Source organism: Symphalangus syndactylus, chromosome 12 (assembly GCF_028878055.3).
Source record: "Symphalangus syndactylus isolate Jambi chromosome 12, NHGRI_mSymSyn1-v2.1_pri, whole genome shotgun sequence".
Classification (NCBI taxonomy): Eukaryota; Metazoa; Chordata; class Mammalia; order Primates; family Hylobatidae; genus Symphalangus; species Symphalangus syndactylus.
In genome coordinates, this window is record NC_072441.2 from 134,566,964 (window position 1) to 134,574,301 (window position 7,338).

General features: G+C 46.3%; 1 pseudogene; it reads left to right on the plus strand.

Annotated features, from left to right (window-relative positions):
- Positions 1-2,509: 2,509 nt before the first annotated feature.
- LOC129469139 (FAM231A/C-like protein) lies at positions 2,510-3,996 on the plus strand (annotated as a pseudogene).
- Positions 3,997-7,338: the final 3,342 nt, after the last annotated feature.

A 7,338-nucleotide genomic window follows, 5' to 3' on the forward strand; every position in this document is an offset into this window, starting at 1 on the left:
GGAGCTTCAGGCATCTTTCGGTTGCAGAGAAGCTTTATGGGCCACTTCCTTCCGCAACCCCGGGGGTAGGTGCGTGGTGCCCGGGGAAGAAGAGGGTTTGACTGCGGTTCTGGACCCCGGCGCCCAGCCTCCACCCCGGTGCGCGCGCTCTTCCAGGCTCCTGCTGGTCCCACTCGCCGGGAGTTAGGTCTCGGGTCAGCCTGAGCTCCCGAGACGCCCAGTCCCGGAAGGACACGTAGGGGAAACCAGCTGCTCACTTTGGTCCTGTCCGCAGCGGACCCCTTTCTGCCGGGAAAGAAAGGCGGCGAGTCCTGTCCGGTTGGGTAGGCGGAAAAGAGATCAAAGGGAAGACAAGAAAAAGCCTGGGAGGTTTCAGGATCTAAAGTTACCATGAAGTCGACCTAACCTCCTCTGGATGTCCTCCCAGTCCTCCCGTGGCTGGCGATGGTGAATCGAGTTTCCGCCTCCAGTTTGCCAAGGCGGACAAAGCCGACACAATGGGCCTGTCCACTGTCTTCTTTCATATACACAAAATGTCAGCTTTTCCTGTTTCTAACTTGCAACATGCCGCCTGATGACCAGCTTAGCAAATTAGAGCCCCTCCATGGGACTCCATCTCTGTCTTAGTTCGGGCTTCTATAACGATGTACCATAAACTGGGTGGCTGATTCACAGCAGAAATTGATTTCTCACAGTTCCGGAGGTTGGAAGTCAGAGATCAAGGTACCAACATGGTGACATGGTAGGGTTATGGTGAGGGCCTTTTGTTCTGATCGCAGACTGCCACCTTCTCATTGTATCCTCTGGGGGCAGAAAGAGGGCGAGAGCTGCCCGGGGTCCTTTTTGAGGGCATTAGTCCCATTCAGACTAAAGGGACTAAATCCAGACTCTGTGCTGAGTGTTGTGGATTTTTTGCATGTTCATCCTCCCCGCAGACAACTGGAGATGTATCGTCCCCAGAGGGTACAATAGAGAATCTTCCGTCACAAGTCAGCAACCAGCATTTGTGAGTGAGAACATGTGTCCCACTCAGAAATGAGTGTATTAGTCCATTTTCACGCTGCTGGCATAACAGAATCCGGGATGAAAAAGAGGTTTAATTGGACTTACATTTCCATATGACTGGGGAGGCCTCAGAATCATGGCAGGAGGCAAAAGGCACTTCTTACATGGCAGCAGCAAGAGAAAATGAGGAAGAAGCAAAAGCAGAAACCCCTGATAAACCCATCAGATAGTGAGACTTATTCACTACCAGGAGAATAGCACAGGAAAGACCCACCCCCATGATTCAGTTACCTCCTCCTAGGTCCCTCCCACAACACATGGGAATTCTGGGAGATACAATTCAAGTTGAGATTTGGGTGAGGGCACGGCCAAACCATATCAGAAAGGAATGAAGTGACAGCATATCCTGATGTGTGTGATGGTTTTATGAGTTATTACCTATTTCAAAACTTATTGCAATGTGTAAAAAAGAACAAGGACTTGTACTATCTGACTTTAAGGCTTACTATAAGCTATTATGGACAAGGCATCAGGAGTGGCAAATAGATAAACAGACTGAGTTAAGAGACTTGAAACTGATCCACAGCTATGTGGTCAATAAATGGGTTTTCAATAAAAGCAGTTCAATAAAAGAAAATAAATCATTTCAATTAATGGACTTTTATATGGATGTGGGGAGACCAACAATGTTATTCTCCCTCACACTACACACAAAAGCAATTTCAGGTGCATTATACACCAAAACTTAAAAGTTAAAGATATAAAGCATTTCAAGGATACTTTGTGACTTGTTGGTAGGCAAAGATTAACCTACCAACAAGCAGGACACAGAAAAAATATATATCTAAGAAAGACATGATTAGACTTCATCAACATTAGCCACACTTTCTCATCAAAAGATACCACTAAGAAAGTGAAAAGGCAAGCAAGCCACAGACAGAGAGAAAATAGTCACGAAACGTATCTGACCTCCACACCCTGCAATTATAATTATAGTGGTCTGGTACACTGCACCCAGTTTCTGCTGGAGTATTTTCTGGGTGTCTCTAATGAGTAAGAGAGGGCCCCATGGGATATTCCTTCAGTTCCCAGATGAACAGTGGGAAAGACTCCACGTCGAGCAACCTCGGGGGCCTAAAAATCCAGGTCCTATAGGAGGGTAGAGGATACCTGGACCCTGACCCAGACCGCTGGATGGGCTGTGCCAAGAGACCCAGCAAGGGAAGGGATTTCCTCCTGCCTCAGGTTTTCTGTTCTTCTGTGGTTAGATGACCTGAACCCAACTCCCTCCCCAAGCACTGGAGATGGGGCTTTTCCAAGGGCTGGGGATCTTGCTGTCCTGAGGACAGCCGAGCAAGGGGGTCAAGGAGGAGCTTGGGTGGTGGAGGAGAAGGAACTGGGTAAGATGCATGAAGCAGTTGGCTACACCAGGCACAGAGAGGACCCGCTGGGACCCAAGAGCCTGCGTGTGAAGCCAGGCCTTGGGCCACCTTGTTCCTCAAAGTGGTGCCTACTTCCATGGGGTCTTCAAAGGGACTGTGGAAAGAGAGGCCTTCAGCCCACGCCTCTGAATGCTTTTCCACCAGAGCATGCCCTGTGGCCTTTATCCTGCTGGTGTGGAACAGTAAGACCCCTGCAGGGCTGCAGAGCCTCTGTACTGGGCGGCATCCCAGCCTGAGTGTCAGAGCTCAGAGGGCAGGCCCCCGAGCAAGCAGACAGGAGGGCACCTTTTGGACAGAACGTGTGGGACAAGAGCAATGGCTCATCTGTTCAGGTTCCTCACAAAATGAGAGTCAGGAAGATCAGGGCGCAGACCTGATTTCCCATGCAGGGCTGAAAGCAGACAACCGGAGGGAGAGCAGCACCTGGGCCAGTGAGGTAGAAGACCACAGTGTACTCCTGCCCTCAACCTCGCCCCCTCCCACCCACATCCTCCACGCCCCCTGATCACCTTTCTCAGAAGTGTAATAGGAATCCAGATTCCCCCTGGCCTGGTTGCTGCGGGAGGCACAGTGGCCCGATGGAGCCTGAGGCAGGTGTGGGAAGATGTGGATTGTCTAACTGGAGGTTGGGAGTTCAGGGTGCAGAAGGAGAAGCTTGGAGTGCAGGATTTGGTGGTATGTGTGTGGCAGTAGGCAAATGAAAGAGACAACTAAGCCACTTGAAATACCATGAGAATTCAAATTTAGAAAATTCCCGGGAAGTATGCATGCAGGCACTCACCAGATCCAAAAACAGCTGCTGCATAACTGCATGTTGCAAGCAAGCCCTACGTTGCTGATTTTGAAACAGCCTGATGGGTTCACAAAGACAATTTCTGAATAGTCGTAAGAGCAGAGGTGCACTAAAGGCACTGTGCCCTGCAGCTGAGGATTCCAGTAAGTTCTTTAAGGAGTAAGTCTTACTTCCATTTATGGAAGATTTTTGGAGTTGTCCTTGGTCACCCCCAAGAATGTTTTTGTTAGCAGTAGAATTTTAGATGTCATCAACTTAAAAATGAAAACTGAAACTCTGGAACTCATGGAGAGATAAAATTAAGAGAAAACATTCACTATCCTGAGTAGAAAGATTTTTATAGAACATAACCGGCTTTAAAAATAAAGAAAAAATATGGCAAAATTTCATCAAATTAAATGCTTTGAGAACTAAAATTAAAATCTGAAGCCACCCAACTAGCTGGACAGACGGCTTCTTGGCCAAGGAGACCCCAGAGAAGTCTTAAATACTGAGTTCCTGCCCAGTATTTGGAAGCTCAGACACCTCTCCTTATACTCTCTCCCTTTTGTGGTGTAGACACAACTGACCAGAATTATTGTTAAAACAGAGATCACAAGACTGACAGAACAGACTCCTTACAGTAGTAAGATACCATATTATAAACAAGACCTAAGGCCATGCCAGGCGAGGTTAAGTCATGCACCCCTCAACTTAAAGAATAAACTATGTTCTAACTGCCACAGGATTTTTTCTTCTTCCTTTTTTTTCTCTAGCTAAACAAGCACTGGCCTTGAGAGAAGCAATGCTGAAGCACCTGCAGCTCACCCATTACCATAAACTGACTGAGCCCTCCCTACACAAGCCATAACTACAGCTTTGATTGGACAAGAGACTGATTGCAGTAACTTTCGCTTGATAAGAGATCACTGGCTGTGGACTGGTTCTGGATAGTTTTACAGAGGCTGTGCACTTGATTGCCTTTGTGTCCCTGCTTCACCTTTTGAAGCATAGGACCTAATTATAATGTATTTAAATGTTGTCTGCACCCCAAAGTGAACATGGGTTGCATGTAACAGGCATGTTTACTCAGCATGCATGCAGCAGGATCCCTTCACGAATATTCAGAGCTCCCGCTATTCCCTGTTGAATATGTATATGTGGCCCACCAGATCAACATAAATCCTTGTTCCCCCCTCCCCTCCCTGGAAACCTACTTTTCGGGTTTCAGCAGGAGGATGTGCCTCCCAGTCTGTTGGAATGGCCACCTTGCAGGCTGTAACCATTTATAAAAAATAAAATCTCCTTTCTAAATTTATAAATTGTGTGATTTTTCAGTTGACAGCTTTCAGTTGTCAGTTGAGTCACTGACGGGGAAAAGTCATTTCCAATATATTTATTTAGAAAATGACTCAATTCCTGAATATGTAAGAGAAATTTTGTAAATCAGTAATATAGAGCTAAGCCAAATAGAATCGGGCAAAATATTCGAATAGGCCTTTTCAAAGGAGAATTTCTTATATGCCGGAAACCATAAGAAAATATGCTTCATAGGATTGCTCATGAGGCAAGTACAAATTAATTCCACACTTAGATAGCACTAACCACTCACCAGTGTATGGCTTTTTTTTTTTTTTTTTTCTGAGACAGGGTCTCATTCTGTCACCCAAGCTAGAGAGCAATGGTGCGACCTTGACTCACTGCAACCTCCCCCTCCTGAGTAGCTGGGACTACAGGTGCATGCCACCATGCCAGGCTAATTTTTGTATTTTGAGTAGACACAGGGTTTTGCCATGTTGGCCAGACTGGTCTGAGAGCATAGCTACATTTATCAAAGTTAGTACACCAAATGCTTACAAGAATTTGGTGCTACTTCAGCTGTCATCGCTGGTGAAAAAAGCATTCTAGAAGACTTGCAATTTATACTAACGTTAAACTTATACTCAGGTCATGACCTAGCAATTGAAGGACTTCCATGAATCTCAAGTGCACACAAAGACTGTTATAAGAATATTCAGCACAAGAATTCAATAACCCCAAAATTGAGAAGTGATCTATGAAACTACATGGATATATCTCATGAGTATAATGAACATAACTGCAGAAAAAAGGCCAGATACAAAAGATATGTACATTCCCTCACGTGAACTTTAAGAACAGGCAATTGTAACCTATGGGAATAGATATCAGAATAGTGATTAACTAAGAGGACACAGGTTGGGAATCGCTTGGACAGGGTCTCTAACAGGCCTTTCTCAGATGATGGCAATTTTCTATAACTTAAGCTGGGTGGTGATTACATTGATCAAAATTAAACAAATTGCACTAAAGATTTGTGCACTTTATGTGAACTGTAGTTTATTTACTGTTCTCATTGCTTGAACCTGGGAGATGGAGGTTGCAGTGAGCTGAGATTGAGCCATGGCATTCCAGCCTAGGCGACAGAACAAGACTGCATCTCAAAAATAATAATAATAATAGTAATAATTTACTGTTCTCATAAAAATTAGCGGATGGGGAATGGAGGCAAGCCGGTGCAGACCATGACAACTAGTTTAGATTTTATTGTAAACTCATTAAAAGCTAGTTCTCGCTTTGCGATTTTAAAAAATCCCACTGCTACAGCCGTTTTGTCTACCAGAAAAGACTATAACTGCATTATTTCATCAGTGGAAGCTACAGACAAAGGGCCCTTGAGAGGCGGCATCTTCACCTATGGGAATTTTTTCTGCTTAATTGTGAGACAAAGAGCATGTTCAAGTTTTCCTTTTGGCCAGGCCGCCCCCTAGTTTCTGCACTGTGGGCTAAACTCCAGAAGCTGGCGCTCTTCCGGGCCGGAGGTTTACTCTGCTCTCTGGAGGCTGCTAGGATTCAAGGCAAAGCAAACGACAGATCTATTAGCCACAGTCGCAGGATAGAAAACACTACTGTGACTCAGATTAGAACCGAGGTTGCGGCGAGCACAACTACAAGTATTAACAACTACACGACCACAAAGCCTGCTGACAACCATTGCACTTCCTATATTTTTTTAATGTAAAAACACTCACACTAACTATTTTATCTGCTTTATTCTTGGACGTCTGCAGATGTTCGTGCTTTTCTCTCTTTCATGCGCTTCTCCGTTTCTCTCCCCATTCTGCTACATAATTTTAAAAAAATCTCATCTCTCAGGATCCAGCCACTGCCTCTACAGCAAGCCTCCTGGGAGGTCTAGTTGTCCCATTGACATCTCTGCCTTCTTTTGCTCCTGTTTTTTTTTTGTTTTTTGTTTTTTTTTTTTTTGGCTGAATCTCCCTCTATTGCTCAGGCTGGAGTGCAGTAGCGCGATCTTGGCTTACTGCAACCTCCGCCTCCTGGGTTCAAGCGATTCTCCTGCCTCAGCCTCCAAAGTAGCTGGAATAGCAGGTGCATACCACCACATTCGGCTGATTTTTGTATTTTTAGTACAGACGGGATTTCTCCATGTTAGCCAGGCTGGTCTTGAACTCTTGACCTCAAGCGATCCATCCGCCTCGGCCTCACAAAGTGCTGGGATTACAGGCGTGAGCCACCGTGCCCGGCCAAATTTCAGGCCAACACCTGTTGACACACATTGCCAGACACACGGAATCCCTCGCGGAACACCAATGGGACCACAAAGCACGCGGAGGCCGCGGTGGCTGACGATGATATCAAATTCCGTTCACGGTGTCTGGGGTACAGCCCTGAGGGTCCACTGGCCACCTCTGCACAAGGACCGGTTTCCGCCGCTCCCCTCATCTCCACGCAGATTCCTCCCCACACACCTCCCCTTTCTTTGGGCCGCTGACGCCTCTTGGGACCTCCTTCCAGGAGCGCCATTTCTTGATCCTCTCCATAGTGGCTCAGCGGTAAGCCCAAGGTCCAGCACGCAAATCAGGAACCTGATGGTTCTTCGGGTTTGCAGGGATCCGCCCCGTGAATAGATGAAAGTAACAGGTACCAGCATCAAAACTGGTGACTCACCAGAAACGCTTCATGCTTGCCACCTTGCTAAGCTGTTTGAGTCCAACAACTGCATGGGTACTACTGGATTAGTCTCCTGAATGTCTCTTGCCACTACTTTGGTGAGTGGTGTTGTCACTTTACCTTGTGGTG